Source organism: Camelus dromedarius, chromosome 21, assembly GCF_036321535.1.
Source record: "Camelus dromedarius isolate mCamDro1 chromosome 21, mCamDro1.pat, whole genome shotgun sequence".
Taxonomy (NCBI): Eukaryota; Metazoa; Chordata; class Mammalia; order Artiodactyla; family Camelidae; genus Camelus; species Camelus dromedarius.
In genome coordinates this window covers 12,485,221-12,505,047 of record NC_087456.1, presented here as the reverse complement: position 1 = coordinate 12,505,047, position 19,827 = coordinate 12,485,221, and the positions used below count along the sequence as shown (strand labels likewise).

The 19,827-nt window shown below is 51.2% G+C and overlaps 1 long non-coding RNA gene across 1 annotated transcript in view; it reads left to right on the top strand.

The window, feature by feature from the left end:
* The window catches only part of LOC116148672 (uncharacterized), a 61,858-nt gene extending 56,486 nt beyond the window's left edge, over positions 1–5,372 (top strand). Inside the window, exon 4 of the long non-coding RNA XR_004132197.2 lies at positions 5,280–5,372. This is a non-coding gene — a long non-coding RNA (uncharacterized LOC116148672). The remainder of the gene's footprint in view (positions 1–5,279) is intronic.
* Positions 5,373–19,827: the final 14,455 nt, after the last annotated feature.

The following is a 19,827-nucleotide window of genomic DNA, read 5'->3' as shown; positions in this document are numbered from 1 at the left end:
AGTCTGCTCGGTGTGGAAAATGCTTGAATGTTCTGCGTGCACACAGAGGAGAGAGTGATGAACTCTGCCCTAGACCTGGGATGCAAGGGTGCTAGGAAGATATTTGGACTGGGCTGAGGGCTTGGGGAGGGGTGGGGGTTCCCTGGGTTGCGGAGGAGGAGGTTTCAGGCAGAGGACTCGGCATGATGAAGGGGGTGATGCCAGGAACGCGCAAGGCACCGGGAACAGCAGGGTTGTGTAGCCAGAGCTGTGGGCTGTGTGTGAGAGAGACAGACGGACAGACAGAGACAGAGATAGAGACAGAAAGCCAGATCCAGAGAGAGACAAACAGAATGACAGAAAGATGGAGAGAGACAGACAGAAAGAGGGAGGGAGGGAGGGAGCGAGAGGAGAGAGGGAGACAGACAGAGACAGAGATCTGGGAGGCGAGGCTAGAAAGGAAGCTTGGGGGCTAGACTGGGAGGCCTTCACCCACCCTCCCACGGGACCTGGACCTCACCCTCATGCCATGAGGAGATGAAAGGTCTCTGAGCCAGAGCCCGATGAAAAGAGCTGTGTGTCAGAGAGTGAATCTCGACCCTGCGTGGAGGAGGGTGAAGGAGGCAGAGGCAGGAGGCAGGGACGAGTTAGGAGGGTGGCCGCTCCTCCACGGTGGCACCAGGGCAGTTGACGGGCCAGGATGGGGACGCCAGCAAAGCGGAAGCGGCCCCGGGGCCGCAGTCAACAGGCCTTGCTCACCAGTGGGCAGGGCAGTGATAGTGGGGGAACCCGGGAGGCAGTGAGGCTTCCCGGTTACATGACTGGGTTGGGCCCCAAACCAAGATAAAGAAGATAAAGAGGTCTGTGGGAACAGGCTGCCAGTCCTGCCTCAGACATTGTGAGCCTGAATTGCTGGGGGCCATGCCCAACAAGAAGTTGAAAATACTGGAAATCAGAGCGGAGGTCAAGACTCTAAGGAACACTGGTACTTGAGAAGGAGGTTTTAAAAGCTGGGGAAGAGCATGACTGGAACCAAGAGAATGTCTAGGAGGTGGCTATGGTGGTCACATGAAGAAGGCCCAGGTGGCTGCCTTGGGGGAGGAGAGGGAGGGCTCCCTGGGAGAGACTCAGGTGGAAGGAGGGTCATCAGTACAGATATAGAGAATGTCATTAAACCTGGAGTAGTGTCAGTGTTTCAGGAAAAGGAGACATTTGGCAGGGATGGCAGTGGGTGGGAGGGTGAATATGAGCCTGTTTTGTGTTAAGGGAGGGAGGGACACCGTTGTCAGGGTGTCGGAGCCAAGCACTCTATGCAGAAGTGCCTGATGTGCACTGAGGAGTAAGAAGGAGGATGGGGACCGCAGAGTGGTCGGCAGGGCAGGCAAGGATGGCGAGCCTCAAAGAGCTTCCAGTCCCCTGACCCCAGCTATCACCATGACCCGAGTGCAAGCGAGTGAGCCTGGTACTGCGCTCAGCAGGTCCTGTTGGGAATGGAGTGTTCTGGTTCCCTTCATTGAATCCTGTCCCCTCCCAGAAGCCTCATTTCATCCTGCCTCCCTCACTGTTGCCTGGCGATTCCTGATGTGGGCTGGGACCTGACAGGACTATCCAGGTGTGTGTCCTGTCACCAGTAGACCAGGGGTTTTCTGAGCATGGGGACCCATGTCTCTCCTCTCTCTGTTCCCCACAGTATCCAGGAGAGGTCCCACGAGTGCCAGTGGGCAGGCAACCCATGTGGTACTCAGTCTCCCAGGCAAACAGGGGTGCCTCAGATTCCATTGCTTCCCAGCAGGAATTTGAGCCAGATCCCATGGGCATGCAGACTTGTGACTGCCCCAGACTTCCTGGTCAGACAAAGTCACTTAATCCAGGCGACAGTGTAACTTCCTCCTGGCTATTTACCTAATCTGCTCCAAACAGGTGAGCCGCCCAGGCCCAGGATTCAGGGTGAAGGGGCAAGAAACGGTTGTTTTAATCCAGACCTGCTCAGCCCACCTGACCCAGAGTCTCCACATTATCAAATATTTTCTGGTTCCTATGGCAACTGCATCACAGAGTCAGGGTTTGTTATTGTTCCAGGGAAAAAGGAAAGGGTCACAGTGCGAGGACTGACGTCTGTCTGCCGTCCATCAGCCAGGCAGCTGAGTCACACCACGGTCTGGTGCGTCCATGGAGTCACCTCCCTGTGGTCTGAGGCTCCCACTGGCCTTCCCTCTTTGGCAAGAGGCTGGCCCTCAGTCTGCGTCTGTCAGTAAACATGGGTAACTGGGCACCCTGATGTGCTGAGCCCTGCCCTGGGCACTGCAGGAGGTTAGTGGGGCAGAGGGAATTTACAGAAGGAGGCACAGTCCTGCCTTTGGGGAGTGAGAACTCTTGGGGGTGGGGACATATTCAGAGCTATCCTTTCAAAGCACACGTGTGCATTCACAGACGGTTTCTAGGGCCGCCCAGCAGTTGACTTACAATATGACCTCAGCCAAATCACCTGGCCTTTCTGAGCCCCGATCTATGTACAAAATGGGGAAGTAGGTGCTTTCTCACCAGGTTGATATGAGAGAGAAATGAGATTGTGCCTATGAAGTGCCCAGCACCAGCCTAGTTTCCACAAAGCATGCACTCATGGTGATTACTGATTGGCTGGATGCTGGCTGCACAGCCAGGACCACCCGGAAGGTGAAGCAGAGGCGGCTCCTCTAAGCCCTGAACACCTGGGCCGGCCCCTCATTGAGCAGCCGTGATGGATGCAGCCACCCTGAGCCACCACCACCAAAGATTGGAATAAAAAGCTTCGCTTGATCGGACACAGAAGGAAACAGCGCAAGAAAGTCAATGAGTCAGCCAGAGGGAGTAAGGACCAAGGAGGGGTTGTGAGGTAGGCATCCCAGAGAGACAGTGCTCTGGCCACCCAGACCTGCTTCAGGTTTCAAAAAATGCCCTTGTTGTAAGGCCGTGCTGGCCAAATGCCTTCTGATGACAGCCTGGCTTTCTGGATGGAATTTCCCACCAGAGAAAGGGTGCCTATGGGTGAACATGGCTCCTGGGCCCACGGGATGGCCGTACCCTCACCAGGAGTGGTTGAACCAGTACCGAGGCATTTATGCACACATAGTCGTGTGAGTCACCCCGGAGCCCAGCCACCGTGCAGCATCTCTCCAACGCAGGTTTCTAGCTTACAAAGTGGAAGCCGGCCCCTGGAATGGAATGACCAGAGAAAGGCACTACCCTCGAAGAAGAGTCCAGCCTTCCCCTAGGGGAGCCCCGCAGGACACCCTCTCTGCAGAGTCCTCTGACAGCACCCCTGGCACGCTCCCCACTGACCTCTGCCGGACGCCAGAGCCAGGCCGGCTGACAGCTACCTCTGCTGGGCTGGCCCTACTCAATGCTTTTCCAACTGGGGATCGAGACCCACAAGTGAGTCATGGAATTAATTGAGTGGGTGGGATGAGCATTTGTAATAATTAGAATAGAGTCACATATACCAGAGTGCTTCATGGGAGTAAGGGTGAGTGTTATTTCATGAGTCGTGTGTGTGTGTGTGTTGTATGTGTGGATGCACACACTTCATGGATGCAGCAGTAGAAAGATGGCACACTCAGATTGGGTCATTTGTGGGCATTTAATAAAGAAACTATTTACAAAGATGTGGGCAGGGTGTAGGGAAGCCACACCACTAGTGCAGGACCAGGTCTAGGAACCGTAGGGCTTAGTTATCACCCTCTGGCTTGAAGAATTGAAGGAGGAAGGTGTTTCCAGAACTTGGAGACAGAGAGAGTGGTGTGGGGAGAGGCTTAGACTGGAGCTGTGATCATCAGCCAGACTCTGGCAGCCTGTTGAGGGATAAATGCGAACCCTCATCTTCTCCCGCTCTGAGCCCCTGCAGGGGCTGCCCGCTACCTGAGCCCCGGGAAGGCCTGTGGCTAGGGAGCCACGAACCCAGGCCATGTGTGGAAAAGGCCAGGATGTGATGTGTGCACAGGATGCCATGTAAAACACACAGCATTTCTTCTTGTGAGTCTCAGTTCATGAAGTTTTAAAAACCCTAGGAGCAGTGTCTGACACTAAAATTACTGTCAGGAAGAGGCAAAATATTTCTGAACGGCTTTGGGTCAGGGCTTTGGGTGGCAACACTAAACCAGTGAGGACACGATCATGTCGGTCTCCTCTGCCGCCGGGTGTGCACCCATCCTCCAGGTATGCCCTTCACGCCGGGACGGAGATGCCCAACAGTAGGGCTGAGCACACGCAGCCCATGGTGCCCACAGGCTGGGGCGAAGGTCACAGAGGAAGAAGGGCCGGAGAGAGGAGTGCATGGGAGAGAGGAACAAAGGGGCCTGTGGTCGGGACACCCACGCCAGGCGTTTGTCTCAGCTCCTCAGGGACAAGGGGCAGAGTGATATTTCTGTCTCTCCGTGGGAGCAGGAGGGAACGACCTTCTTGCTTTCCACACGCCTGTGGTCAGCTCACTAATCCTCTGAGCCTTGTTTCCACGACCCACACACACTGCTGCTGAGTCTACATGGTGGGGTCACATGCTGGCGACGTCACATCTTCCCAGCCACATGTGACCAGGCTCCAAGGCCGGCTCTCCTGAACCCCGGACCCTCCACCCCAAGCCCACCCAACTCCCACCTTCAGGTGACCAGTTAGCAGAAGAGTCTCTCTTCTGGGAGTGAAGTAATTTCCTCTAATGATTGAAAGAAAGAAAAAAAAATACCGATCACGGTGTTCACGATGACAGAGAATTCTCATTTTGCCCCTGCTGTTTCCTTGGGCAGCAGAAAGCCAATGTGCCTTCACAGCCTTAGCTTCCTCCTGGCTTCCTCGTCTCCACTTAGGGCTGAGCTGTTTACTTGAGAGTTAATAACGTGGAGAGCATTTTGCCCTTTGAACGCTCCTCCTCCTTCAGGATTCCTTCATTTCTCTGTCACGTTCCTGGTACTGGTCGACTTAAAGGTAGTTCCTAGACCCTGTCCTCTCCTTGCCCCAAACCATCGGGACCTTGGGCTGGATACTGATGTTAGGCCCTGAAGATGCTCCAAGGAAAAGGCTTACCAATGGCTTACTTTCTAAGTCAACCAAACAGAAAGCAGTTGCTTGACTGCTTAATCAATCTTAATCAGTCTTAACCGAGTCATTACTAAACTAAAAGGTAGAGAGAGGAAAAGAATACAAAGTCCAAGGAGATCAGGGTCTTCCCAAGGCTCTCTGCTCATCAGCTTGGACCATGGCCTGTGGAAACCAGCTTGCTAGTGGCAATGCCTGGTTAGCACCCTTTTACTGCTTCTTTTTATTCTTCACAGCTCTGCCACGATCCACGTGGTGATAACTCTTACTCCATGCCTCGTACTTCCAACCACATGTGATCACTGGTTAACTTTCTCCCTGGATAACTTGAGAGCCCTCTTGGAAGACAGCAGTCTGCCTCATTCACCTCGTGTGACCCCATGGTCTGCACCAGTGCCTGGGCTGTCGAAGCACTCCATAAAATGTGTCTGGGGTGGAAGAGTGCATTAAACATGCATTACAGCTAAGTTTTTCAATGTGGGAAAAAAAATGAAGAGCTAGCTGTGGCTTTCCAAACTTTTAATTTTTGGCAGTGAAAACCTTCATTCCAAGAACATCCAACCTCAGCTCCCAAATAAATAAAAGCAAAGCAGGACCCCCAGGTAAGTTTGCCAGATTTAGCCATTAGAAACGCCAGCTACACATTTAAGATTGAATTTCAGAAAAAGAAATAATTTCAACAGGATAAGTATAGCCCAAATACTGCATGGGACATACTTAGACTAAAAATTTTTATTTATTGTTTGTCTGATGTTCACATTTAACTGAGTGTCCTGATTTTAACTGGTGGCCCTCCACCCAGGCCTGTGCACACAGAGGACCCCAAGGGCACCCTGAGTCTTCCTGTCTGGTTTGTGAACCCCAATTTAGGAAACCTCATGACTCTCCCATGCTGCTGTCCGTCTCCCTTCTCTGGAGCTGCTCTCCCTGGAGCGCGGGTGTCTGTGTGGGCCCCAGGCTATGAGGAAAGGCTGCTGCTAAAAATGGGCTGTTTCCTGGAGCGTCTGAGTGTTTTGAAGTGTCAAAATAACTCGAGAGGCAGCCAACATTGATGACAAACAGCTACGCCAGTTTGTACAACCACGTCAAGCCAAACATACATTTCTTCACACCTTGTTTTCCCCAAATCCTGACTTTCCCTGAAAGGCTGCTGCGCGTTGCATGAAGGCACCAGATGGAGCTGGGGTTGTTCTGCTCCCTCCTTGTGCTCCCAGCCCTCTCATTCTGGGGTGAACAGAGCAGCCTCCACATCCAAACCAGTCATCTGGGTTCTGCTGGGTGAATACTGGTGGCCTCTGTGGGTCCAAATCAGAGATGACCAGAGAAATGCCACCCCTCCCTCCCTTCAGTTTCTCTTCCCAAAAGGGGCAGTGAAGGGGCTCCTTGGAGAATCACGTGAACTCCTGAATGCCTTCCAGGATGAGCTCACTCTGGAGAGAGAGCCAGGGTATCTCAGTGGATGATGTCCGCTGATTTGTGCCTGTCCACCTGAGCCTCCTTCCCAGACGGGAGTCCCCCAGTTTGTGGTCTTGGTGGGGGACAGACAGTCCTCTAGGCCCAACTGTGACCCAGGCTCAGCCCACAGGATCCTCTGCCTTGCGGCTCTGACTCTCGGTGGAGAGGAGGGCAGTTAGGGATGCTGCTAAAGACGCCACCGGATGACCCTCTGCAGCTCTCTGGTCCCAGGCTTCCCAAATCTGCTGTGCTTTCTGAAAAACAGGGACATGGGCACCACTTCTTCTTCCAGGTAAATGTCATATAGGATCACACTCCCACCGTGGTATGTGCAGCGGCCAGAGAAATGTGGGCAGAAATGAGGAGCTTCACTTCTGGGTGGAAATAGTGTTAAAAACCAGTTCATTATGTAGCGTGTTTTCCCCTACTCTGTCATAGAAGCCAGCAACTCTCCAGGCGGTGGCCACTCCATCAGCCTGGGTCCTAAAATGAGGGCAACTCAGAGGAGAGTCCCAAACCGACTCAAAGTGACCTTTTGGAGTAAACTAGAAAGAAACATTTGTTGTGCCAAGCCGCTGAGAGGTTGGGATTGTTTGTTGTTGTAGCACATCCTCTGTGATCCTAACTGATGCCCAGGCACTGTCTCCTGAATCCCAGTCACCAGGGGAGCCCGAGCAGAGGCATTTTTCCAAGTCCCACTCACACGCTCGGGACTATGGTGATCAGCCAGATTTAGGAACCCCTACTTTGCTCCACACTGATTCTGAGGGATGGCTCTGAACTGTAGTGGGTTGAATGGTGCCCCCCACCAAATATATCCAAGTCCTAATCCCTGGAACCTGTAAACTGTACATTATTTCAAAGAAGCATGTTTATAGATGTAATTAAGAATCTTGAAAGAGGAGCTCACCCTGGATTATCCAGTAAGCACAATGACAAATGTCCGTACAAGGTGGGGGCAGTGGGAGATTTGAGACAAAGAGAAGCAGAGGAGAAGGCCATATGGGACAGAGGCAGAGACTGGAGTGAGGCGGCCACAAGCCAAGGGGTACTGGCCTCCCCTAGGAGCTGGACAAGGCAAGGAATGAAATCTCCCTTAGAACCTCTGGAGAGTGTAGCCCTGCTGCCCCTTGATTTCAGACTTCCAGCTTCCCGAACTGAGAGAGAATACGTTTCTGTTGTTTTAAGCCCCAAGTCTGTGGTACTTTGCTACAGCTGCCATAGCCACTCATGCACTCAGTGGAAGGAGGGACCTCCGGCCAGGGTCTGCCCTCAGGGAGCTCCCAGTCTCACCAGGGAAATTGTGAGTCTGTGAGCTCTGGCTGCTTCTTTGAAAAACAAGCTCTGATAGAGGGGAGTTTGAGCAGAGGTCTGGAGGGGTCTGCATTGCAACTTAGTAGAGAAGGAAGGGGAGGGTGTTTCAGAAAAGGACAGGTAGGCGTGGGCACCAGGATGGGGGATGGTGGGTATTCCAGCCTCAGAAGAGCAGCAGCACCTGTGCTGGGGATGGTTGAACAGAACAGGAGGGCTGGTGAACATGGCCTTGAAACCCAAGCTGGCATTCCTTCATATCAATATTTATAAAGCTGGAATGGTAATTTGAAAAATTGTCTATGATTTCAAAATAGGCCAAAATAGTTAAATTCTAAATTGTATCTATGCCTTGACCACAACCACAAATATATATGTATATACACATACAACGAGACCAAAACATAAACAAATTATGGGATAGACTTAGGAATTTTTTTCTTTGTTTATTGTCATCAAAGTTGCAACACTTTAATAAACAAAGGAAACCCAAAATGAGAAGTGTTGGGTTAATGTGGAAATAATAATGAGCTACTGAGTGTCCTTGAGGAAGGGTGGGGTGGGGAAAAGGAAAGGTGATAAAAATAATGGTTAAGAAGGAGTCCTGTGCATAAAGGAGCGAAGATGGAGTGGCAGAAGCCAGAAAGCCCACAAAGGGACTGAGCAACATTCCAGGAGTGAGTTGTGGACAAGCGCAACTAGCGATGGGTGTGAGGGTGGAGCAGAGCTAGCGGAGCAGAGTCTGCAGCCAGGGGCCTCCCCGGCGTTCACAGCCTCCTGTGGCTGCCAGGCCAGATGCTGGCTGCACTCGACTGCGCTCTAGTGGCCAAATCCGGCAAGCCAGTCAAGCCTTTCACAGCTGCCTCCTTGGGATGGTCAGTGTCAGAGCATTGTGGAAGAGCCAAGAAGGAGCTCCTGGCTCTACCCGGTGGGAGAAAGCTTCCCAGTGGACACGATGCTTCCACTGACCATGGGAATTCTTTATAACTGGGCCAGTCCCGCTGGCGGGGCCCTGACCGGCAAGGCATGAGGAGTGGCACGTACAGTAGCGTAGAGGCTTGAGCCTGTGTTGCATCATCAGGGAATGCAAGGTACTGCACCGGGTGGTGGTGAAAGTTGAGGCTGAGGACGTGAGCTGAGGCTATGCCTCCCAGGGAGTTTGAAATGCATTGTAGACACTGGAGAGTTTTCCAAGAATTTAGGCCTGGGTATAATACAGGGATGAAGGAGGGTAACATGATAAAATTTGCTCTTTAGAAAGATCATTCTAGTAAAAGTGGAATATAGAAAATGGATAGGGCTGGTGGGAGAGGGACCGGTTAGTCCAGGCTAGAGAAGCCAAGGCCCTGAGCTAAGCAATGCCAGTGGGGGTGGAAAGACAATAACTCAGCCATTCTTTCTTTTATTCATTCAAGCCATGTGGCAGGGACAGTTTGTGATGCTGGAGTCACAAAGCTGCACCTGGGTCCCCAGGCACCCACACTGCCCCCTTATTCACAGAGTGGGAGGAAACCATTGATCTGCCCACACACTTTAAGCCCCAGGGATTCAGAGTGATCCAGAGCAATACTCACGGGGTGTTAAACACTGGGCTTTGCAAAAATTACGTGAGGACTGAACGCACACTGAGGGTTGAGAATCCTAGATCTGATAGCTTTTCCTGTCTACCCGTTCACCGTCGGTGCTCTGCTCCTGCAGACTTGCAAGACTGGAGACATCGTAAAGTGGCAGAGAACTGGAAGGCACTTAACATGTAAAGATGAGCACAGAAAACAGGTGACCGGGCAGCAATGTGGTCCAGAGCATGACGAACCACATTTCTGCCACATTCATATTGATTTGGAGTGCTATTGGGCTTGAGGGCCATCCTGCTGGGGTTTTTTTTAATTTTTAAAATAAGTTTTATAGAAGTATAGTCAGTTTACAATGTTGTGTTGCTTTCTGGTATACAGCATAGTGATTCAGTTATACATTTTACATATATATATTCCTTTTCATATTCTTTTTCATCATAGGCTATTACAAAGTATTGACTATAATTCCGTATGCTGTACAGTAAGGCCTTGCTGTTTATCTATTTTTTATATAGTAGTTAATATTTGCAAATTCCAAACTCTCAATTTACCCCTCCACCCCTCTCTTTCCCCACTGGTAACCATAAGTTTGTTTTCTATGTCTGTGAATCTGTTTTTGTTTTGTAAATAAGTTCATTTGTGCCATTTTTTTTTGATTCTACATAGAAGTGATATCATATGGTATTTGTCTCTTTCTGGCTTACTTCACTTAGAATGACAATCTCCAGGTCCATCCATGTTGCTGCAAATGGTACTATTTTATTCTTTTTATGGCTGAGTAGTATTCCATTGTATATAATATATACTGCAACTTCTTTATCCATTCGTCTGTCGATGGACATTTAGGTTTCTTCCATGTCTTGGCTGTTATAAATAGTGCTGCTATGAGCATTGGGGTACATGTGTCTTTTAGAATTAGAGTTTCCTCCAGATGTATGCCCAGGAGTGGGGTTGCTGAATCATATGGTAAGTCTATTTTTAGTTTTTTAAGGAAACTCCATACTGTTTTCCATAGTGGCTGCACCAATTTACATACCCACCAACAGTGTAGGAAGGTTCCCTTTTCTTCTCATCCTCTCCTGCATTTGTTATTTGTAGAATTTTTAATGATGGCCATTCTGACTGGTATGAGGGTACCTTATTGTGGTTTTGATTTGCATTTCTCTGCTAATTAGTGATGTTGAGCATTCTTCGTGTGCCTATTGGTTATCTGTATGTCTTCATTGGAGAACTGTTTGTTTAGGTCTTCTGCTCATTTTTTGATTGGGTTGTTTGTTCTTTGGTTATTGAGTGATATGAGCTGTTTGTTTAGTCTGGAAATTAAGCCTTTGTCAATTGCAGTCCACTGGCTTTGGGTGGGAGTGTTTTGAATCCCACCCATGATCTCTCTTGGAGCAGGGCTCTTTGTTGCCACGTGGCACTTCTGGGGCTTTAACATGCACCACTCTTTACACACCACTTAATAGGAGCTGCTCTCTGCCTTACACTCCTGTCCCCGGCTGGAGTTGGAGCCTAATTTGTGTGGCCAGGTCAGCTGCCTTGTTGTTTAGCATCAACAACTGGCATATTGATTAGGTCCCAGCTAGATACTGTTGTGTTCCCATCTTACAGAAAATTGACTCATACAGAAGCAGAAGGACTCACCCACAGTCACACAGGTGAGGTGGCAGAGCCAGGATTGGGATGCTGGCTCCCGACTCTATGCTCTTAACTAATTTGCCGTTTGGTCCCATGTGTGCAGGTCACAGAGCGATGACCAGAACCACATTGGGGAACATTTTGCCTTAAACTGTCCTCTATCCTGTTCCCCATTCGTGTTCAACCTGTTTCCCACTCCCTGAAGGTTACTGAATAGCTGGATGAATCCCAATTAAATACTAACTAGGGAGAGAGGCACCTGTGCCTTCTCCCCTGGAACCTTCCCTGTCTGCCCAGAGTCCTGGTGCTTCCTCATCATCTGTGTTCACAGGAGGTTCATGGGTGCAGGCTCCCCAGTAGGACTAATGGGAGGGCACAGCCTCTGATCTGGGGAAATTTATCTCCAAATGGAGTGGAGGCGGATGATCTGTTCAGTTTGTTCCTTTTGCCTGCCATCAGCGTGGTCAGCTAGTGGTTTTTAAACCATGAGTTGCCACACATTAGTGAGTCATGACAACTTAGTGCATTTCATGGAGTATGGTTAAGAGTTGTTTCAGGAAAATCTGTTTTAGTTATGTGTATCTGCGTGTGTGTGTGCACACACTTGGCTGTGATACAAAATATATTTCTTGCTATGAGTCAAGTCAGAAAAGTTAAGGAACCACTTATCTACATGTTTGTCTCCTCTGGCTTCACAATACTTGTTTGCAGGAGTTTTACAACCCATGTTTTGCTCGAGGCTAGTATGAAAGTGAGTTTCCATCAGCCCGTCTACACTGCCCGGGATGGAGCGGAGGACTGCGTGTTGAGGGGCAGGAGGTGCTGAGCTAGCACACAGAGGGAAGCTGTTGCCCACAGAGGAGTCAGGGTTGTGCCCCTCAGCCACCAGAAGTGCCACGCAGACACTGACCCAGCACCTCTCTTGCTAAACTTAAGTCACCCGCGCTCCATTAAAACTCTGACGCCTCTGAGCAAGTTAATTTGTTTGAACTGACGCAACTTGATGGGAGCCAACCCTAAGCTCTATTTTCCTAGTGCATGTTTGTCATTAAAATCCTACTATAAAATGCATATTTTTAAAAATCCAGTTTATGAATTTGTCATTTATTCCCTGCTTCTAACTAACCAGGCCTGGCATATTTATAGGACTTCCTCCTCATGCCCCAGGCACAGATCCACAGATGTGTGGACTGGAGGGTGGTCTGGCCAGCCTCTGTGTCAACAGGACTGGTCTGGCTGCTTCTTAGAGGCCCCTCCCACCGCCCCCGCCAGCCCGTGCTCCACTGTGAGGCCCTGAAGCTGTGTCTTTATTTGGGGAAGATCACTTTCCTCTGTAGGGCCGCCCAGACCCTGGGATCACAGGGCTCCCTCGTGCTGAAGCCAGATAATTACCTGCACATCTGTAACGTTCCTCTTTCCTCAAGAAACCTGACACTCTTGACCTACCTTCTGGGTGGATCCTTTTTTTTGTTTTTGTTTTTTCAAGAAGCAGATATTATAGAAGTCAGAGTAGGGCACGAAATCTGACAACCTGGATTCTTGTCCCAGATCTTTCCCTGACCAGATGATGCCTTTGGGCAAGTTGTTGAACCAAATCAAGTTTCCGCTGCCTCACCTGTGCAATGAAGGATGCTAATGGCACGCATTTCATCATGTTGCTGGGAGGGTAAAATGGGGTAATACAGGCAAGGCTTCTGAGCCCCATACTTAGCATACAGTAAGTGCTCCCTGTGTGTGACCTGCCATTGCCGTAATGATTCCGAGTGTTACAGCAGTCTTCCGGGCAGTCTGAGAGGATGTACGTCTGAGACTCACACAGAGCCCCTCCTGGTTAATTCCAGCGATCCATTTCTCCACCACCCACTGACTCTAATGCCTCTCGCTTCCCACAGGGCCCCTGCCCCGCCTGATTTCCTGCCTATTCCTGGCCCACCACCTGCCTCTCAGCTTCACTTCCTCTGCTCCAAGGCTGGCTTTGAGGGATGCTGGCTCTTCAGTACTTGCTGTCGTCTGAATAAGATAACGTGGGGTGTGGCGTGTGAGGCTCTGGGTTCAAGTCCCTGTGATACAGGAAGATTGGGGCGTGAGAGGATGGCTGTGTCCCAGGTCCCAGGAGAGTCCCTGGGATGTGCCCCCTCAAGTGGGAGTCCTTGGCTTCTTGCAGGAAAGAATTCAAGAGCGACCGTAGTTGAGGAAAAGTAGATTTATTCAGAGAGATACATTCTCCACAGACAGAGTGCTGGCCGTCTCAGAAGGCCAGAGAGTCCATGAAGCATGGGGTTGGGTGTTTAATTTAAAGTAAAAGTAAATACACACTCCGTAGAGTGCAGGCCTTCTCAAAAGGCAAGAGAAAGGCCACGAGGTGTGGGGTGGTTAGTGTTTATGGGCTGGGTAACTTCATGTGCTAACAAGTGGGAGGATCATTCCAACTGCTTTTGGGGGAGGGGCTGGGATTCCCAGGAACTGGGCCTCTGCGCCCTTTTTGGCCTTTTATGGTCAGCTTCAGAACTGTCGTGGTGCCTGTGGGAGTGCCATTTACCAGGCTAATGTACTACAGTGAGCATATAATGAAGCTCAAGGTCTACTAGAGGTCAGCTCTCCCGCCACCTTGGGCCTCAGGGTCTATGGGGAGTTGAACTGTCCACCATCTTGGCGCTGACTGCTGAGTCATCCCTTTTCTGGCTGTGCCCTGCCCCCTTCCTTCCTGTCTCTCTCGCTTTGCTGCTTCCTGTCAGGAAGCATGGCTTTTTGCTTCAAGTAAATCCGGATGGACTGGAAAGGGGTCCTGAGCCTGAGACTCTACCAGCAGGGAGGGTCCTGCAATCAGGCAAGGCCTGGGGCTGCAGGTGTGTGACAGGGCTCCTGGCTGCAGGGCCCCCAGCAGGCGGAAGGAACACCCACCAGGGAGGGGTGAACTGGAGGAGGGGAGTCAGCCCTGCAGTCCGTGGCCTGGGCTCACGGGCGCCTGGAGGGGTCAGCGGACACGCAGTGGGAACAGGGCCTGTGTTGCGGGGGACGGGGACCTGAGGTCATCGCCTAGACCCATGAACTGGGCATGTCTGGTTTTTGTGGAAAAAGGTTGGATGTACACCCAGATGACTGAAGGGTCACCATCTCTAGAATCCACATGGCACTGGGGGACCCCATGTGGGGATGGCTTGGCTGTACTCCCTCCCAAGGGAGCCATGTGGAGAGGGGCCTGGCTGGCCACCTGGGGCTTCCTGCCTCCCCACTAGACAGGTGTGGGCCAGTCGGAACAAGGTCAAGCTGGCTCAGCTCTAGGGGAGCCGGGGAGGCAGAGGCCTGGGAACTGGGGTTGTGAGGAAACACTGTGCTGCTTAGAGACACATGTCCCCTGTGCCTCCTTTAACTCTTCTGTGAGACAGGAATGGTGCTGATCCCCAATATGGAAACTCTTGGGTGTGTGACTGAGATGAACATAAGAAGTAGTTTGGAAACAGCTAAACTACTGTTCTTATATTGTCATCACTGTCCCATGTGTAAGGACACAAGGATTTTACTAAAATTCACTACGGTGTATATCGATACACCAACTTGGGGAATTCACAAAGGTTCCTGAAGTTGGACGTGGCTTCTGAGCAGGACTGGAGCCGAGAATGGGCCCCGCTGTGGTGACAGGGAGTATCTGTGTGGGAGATGAGCCTTGGCTCAAAACTGGTGACAAAACAGGACTTTGAATTTTTCTGAACCAGGCGCCTGCCTGCCTCAGTGCTCAGCCGATATTCAGGTGTGGTGCTTCTGTGACCCAATGACAGTGAGGTCAAACAAACCAGATTGTTGGAGTTTGCAGCAGAGAGAGGTTTATTGCAGGGCCGAGCGAGGAGGACAGGCGGCTTGCACTTGAAAAACCTGAATTCCCCAGTGGTTTTTGGAGGAAAGCTTTTATAGGCAAAGTCTGAGGTGAGGGCATCAGGGTATGCGACTTTCTTCTGCTTGGTTGGTGGTAACGTAACAAGGAGGTGCTCCAGGAATCTTGTGCTGGGTCTGAAGTCACCATCCTCCACCTGGGTGCGGCCTTAGTTCCTGCTGGAGACCTCAGAGATAGTATGTGTATTCCCTGAGGAGGAACCAGAACCCTGCCCCCAGGCTGTGGTATTGTTTCTTGACTGTTTCTCCTTTGTTCTGCATTCCCTCCCTCCTCCGATTAGCAAAGGTTTGCATCTGCCCTTTGGAACTCAGGGAAGGTCATGGAGACTGAATGAAGCCCATTTCCTACAAACAAGAAATGGGGGACATGGGAAGATTTGTACCAGGGAGGACCCCACAGGTCCATTTCATTCCCATGATGGGCCCCCAGCCTGAGACTTCCCTGCTCTGAGCCAATCCTGGGGGTGTCTGTGGAAGTCCTTTGGTCAAAGTGGACAGACCAAGGTCAGCCGTGGAGCAGGGGAGTGGGTTCAAGGCTACCCCTGGGGTTAAATGAGCCAAGGCAGGGGACTGGGCATCCCATCTGCACTTCCTTACATTTGAAGAGATTCTGTGAGTTTGTAGTTTTCATATCTCCTCATACCTTTCATCCTCTCAACAAGTTAGCCTGATTATTATCCCATCTTTATCTGGATAGAAAAATAGGATTCACAGTGATTTGCCCAAGGGCACATGGCCAAGTTGGGACTAGACCCCTGATGCTGAAGCCCAGATATGGCCTTTCTCCCCAATGCATTTGCAGGCTGTGTCCCAGGACTGGGCCAAGAACCAGGATCAGCCAGGGCTGTGGCCAGTAGCTCAGAGGACCAGAACCTGACAGCTCCAAGCACAAAGGCATATGGCAAATGTCTTGATGGACTGAAACAGTGTCTGGTAGCAGTGTATGGGAGAGAGGTCCTTTCTTTTTTATAGTTTTCCGTACAGATCAGAATTGTTGCATAAACAAGCTTTACATTTATAATCAGACAAAATAATCTCAGGGGTGGGGTGGGTGGAAATCTGTGTGCAAACACATTAGAGTCCTTCATCCACCAGCAGCTGCTCTTGGGGGCAATTCTCTGGCCTGAGTCCCCTGATGGTCTTTTTCCAATGATGGTTTCACCAGTGCCAATTTTCTAGTTCTCTCAGCTCAGTCTTCTTTCTGGCAACCACAGCTGCCCGCCCTCATCCGTCAAGGGTTTTCCAGCAAACCTTTGCACTCAGTTCCTTGGCAGAAGATTAGGGGAATCACATGGCTGAGTGACTGGCGTTTTCTGAATCATGGAATGGAAAGAAATGCTGCCCACAAGATCAGCACACAGGGCTTCTGTTACAAGTCTGGGTAATAACACAGTGTGGAAGTGATTCATCTGAGACTGCCTGGCATGTGCACACGCGCTGGAGAGAGGGCAGCGCGGTGCTCACCTTTCCAGTGACTAATGGAGCTTCTCAGACAGAGGGGAGCCCCGGGCCCCTCCCAGGCACACCACGGAGCCCGGTAGCCCTGCTGCCCAGGGTCTGGGGCTGCCAGAGAGGTGTCTGGGGAGGTGACAGACAGCAGCTGAGGGCAGCAGGTGAAAATGTGAAAGATCTGGGGGACAGAGGGAGATTGGGGAAGACTGGGCAGACAGATCTAGGGAGAATATGGTCAGCTCTCCTGAAGACCAGGCAACAGGCTCTGACTTCTCCACTTCACATCCCAGACGCCCCTAGGGCCCACCAGGTACAGGAGACATGTGCTCACTAATGTCAGATTGGACCTAATAAATAATTAACGTGCTCACGGAGTCTTTATGAAGTCCAGGCATGGTCTCAGTCCTTGACCTGGTCCTCCCAACAGCCGCATGAGAACATCAGATTTTGTTTGGCTGGATTTATTGCTCTTGTTGTCACTTAAAGTTGATGTCTTTAGTTAAGCAAGGTGTGTATTCTCCAGTTCGCCTTAGTCCCCACCTTTCCCCATTGCCTTACACCACCCCACTCAGACAAGTTACCCTGTTACTGTGGCCCCTGATGACACTGGAGTCAGGAATCTGAGACATAAAGTAATTTGGTATCAGAATTTCACCTAGAAAAAAAAATACACGTGCCCCCTAGACCAAAATGGCACTGGGCCCTGGGAAGTTGCAGTCAGGTCCCAGTAAGCAGCTGTGCCTGGAACAGTCAGTTGTAGCTGGAGCGGAGCCCAGAATTTATTATAGTTTCTGCTTCCCTGGGACCTGGACCTGTGTATTATTATCCTGTGGTTCCCATAACAAATTATCACAAACTTACTGGCTTATAACAACGTATGTTTATTATCTTTACAGTCTGGAGGCCACATCTCCAAAATCAGTGTCACACTAGGCTAAACTCAAGGTGTGTACGGGACTGCGTTCCTTCTGGTAGCTCTAGGGGAGAATCTGTTTCCCCGTCTCTCCCGGCTTCCGGAGGCATGTGTTGTTACTGTGCCCAGTGTAAGGTGGGGAGACTGAGGCTCCGAGCATTCAGCATTGTTTCAGGCAGCTCAGGGACAGAAGGCACGTGCAAAACAGAAGCTGAAGGTTTTGATGAAAAGACTAAATACAGAGATGTGGGAAGAGTTAGGGGACCTACAAGGGCTGCAGCCCGGAGTCTGCAAAGCAGGAGGCGGTTACTACCCTTGGCGTCTAGGATCTAGCATCTGCTGTGACCGTAGGAGAGGGCTGCCTGTCAGGAAGGGGGCCTTTGGGAGAGAAACCAGCCACTGCCACGCCCCAGCCCAGCCGGGAGGGCACCTGGACCTCACTCTTCTCTCGTCCAGCTGATGCCAGATGTGGAGGGAGCCCACCAATACAGTCTCAGCCCAGCCTCCTCGGGGAGCTGAATCCCCACTCCAGCTTTCCCACCAATCCCCTTCCCTCACTGCCACCAAAAAACAAAACAAAACAAAACAAAACAAAAACCACCTCTGAATTCAGGTTGCCCACCCAATTCCACTGATTGGTTTGTCCAAACTGGACAACTAGACTCCATTTCAGCTGGAACCAGGCATATGTAGAAAGCAAACTGCTGCAAACAAAAATTTATAGAACCAAACATGCAACCCGCATCAACGAGAACTGGCTTGAGATGACCTGTTGCTTTGGTTCATCTCAGCCATTGATGCCCACAGTTCATTATTGTATGTGCTTGGAATTAGACATGGGGACTGTCACATGGAAATGCATGTTAGTGAACACACCCACAGGAAGAGGGACATGTAAATGCACATCCTTGGCTTTGCCAAATTAGGAATTATTTATTAGGCCTGGCTTCAAAAGGGGCCAGAGGCCATTGGTGAGGACAACTGGTGAGGCTGTTTCCATTTCATGATTCAGAAAATGCCAGTCACTCATTTATTCATTGCTTGCGTGGATTTTTTCTGCAAGCACCAATGACGTCTATAATACAAAGACGTTTCCGAGATTCCTGACAGTCAAGGCAGCCCTGGGGGCACGCGCAGCCTGGGACTCACTGCTCTCCAGACCCCCTGGTTCTTTGTAATGTTGACAGGCCTTCTCTAAGTGGAGAGGTGAGGGTGTGGGGTGGGATGCGGAGAGGAACAAGCTGCAAAGGGACTTGCACGTCCACAGCTCCCCTCCTGGACCTGCAAACCTGTTGTTTTGCATTCTTTTGGCAGGTTGCTCTAACTGACCTGTGTAGCTCCTGCTCTGACACCTGCTTCTTTCCCACCCCTAGTGATTCCACCACTAATGTGAGCTTTCCTGTGTCCAAGCTTCCCATCTTCCGACCTCCTGGCTAGCTGACAGTCCTGGCCAGGCAGCCCACATCCTGCCCTGGTTCCCCTGGGATGAAGGCTGGCTCTCGTACCTGCCCTGGGTTGGGGCACGTGGGTGAACTCAGCAGGTTGAAGGGTGGAGATAAAGAGATTTGTGTCTTGGGGCTGACTCTGAAAGACCCAGTGCTGTGCCCAACAGAAGGGCCCCACTGTCCCCAAAGCCCCTGGAGCCATTGCAGGGCGGTCAGGGACACCCACCCCATTCCTGACGAAACTCCTAAAACCCGCACAGCACCAAGGATGCTGGGTCTGGCTGTTACCTCCCAAGTGAACCCCGCCCATGACTCAGCTGGTGCCTCTCCAGTTCCTGTCAAGCTCAGCTCAGAAGCATCAGCCTGGGAGCTGCCCCAGGGCCTCATTCTTCCCTGGGGAGAGTGCCCAGAGCCACAGCAGCACTGTGAACAGCACTGGACCATGTTCAAAGCACCCTGCACTCCACGTATAATCTCACATGGAAGGACGAGCAGAGGTGCCACCTCCAGCTGCACAGGTAAGGAAGTCCAGTCATTTACCTGGAGCCCCTCGGGTCCCATGCTGGTGAGTGGGGCCCAGAACCAGAGCTCATGTTTTTGGGCTCCTAGGCAAGAGCTCTTTCCCTCAGGAAGCAGGACGTCCAGTGCATGTCATGCCTCTGGGACCTCCACACCCCCGTGTCTGAGAGACAGGGGAGCCTGGTCCGTCTCTCCCTACCCTCCGGATTTGATGCTGGTGAGACTTACTGTGCACATAGCCCTGAACAAGCCCTGGGCACTGCCTCTTCCAGCTAATGACACGCAGTGGGTTTGAGGCTGCATCCTGCGTGGCCACTGTGGGTATCTGCTCCAGCCCACAGCCCTGGTGGAGAACCTAGAGGGTCATTTGAACAGAGGAGAGCTGTAGGCTTAGGATAGGCCCAGGGTCTGCCCAATCTTTGAGGCTGCATGTCCTTCAAATGCAAGCGGACACGGCAGCCCATTAAAACCTGAGAAGCTACCCAGATTAGCTACCCAGGCTGGGCCCTGCCTCCCCCATTGCACCAAGGCATCCTGCCCCTCCCCAGGCCCTGAGACCACCTACAAGGAACACCTTGGTCAGGTTGTA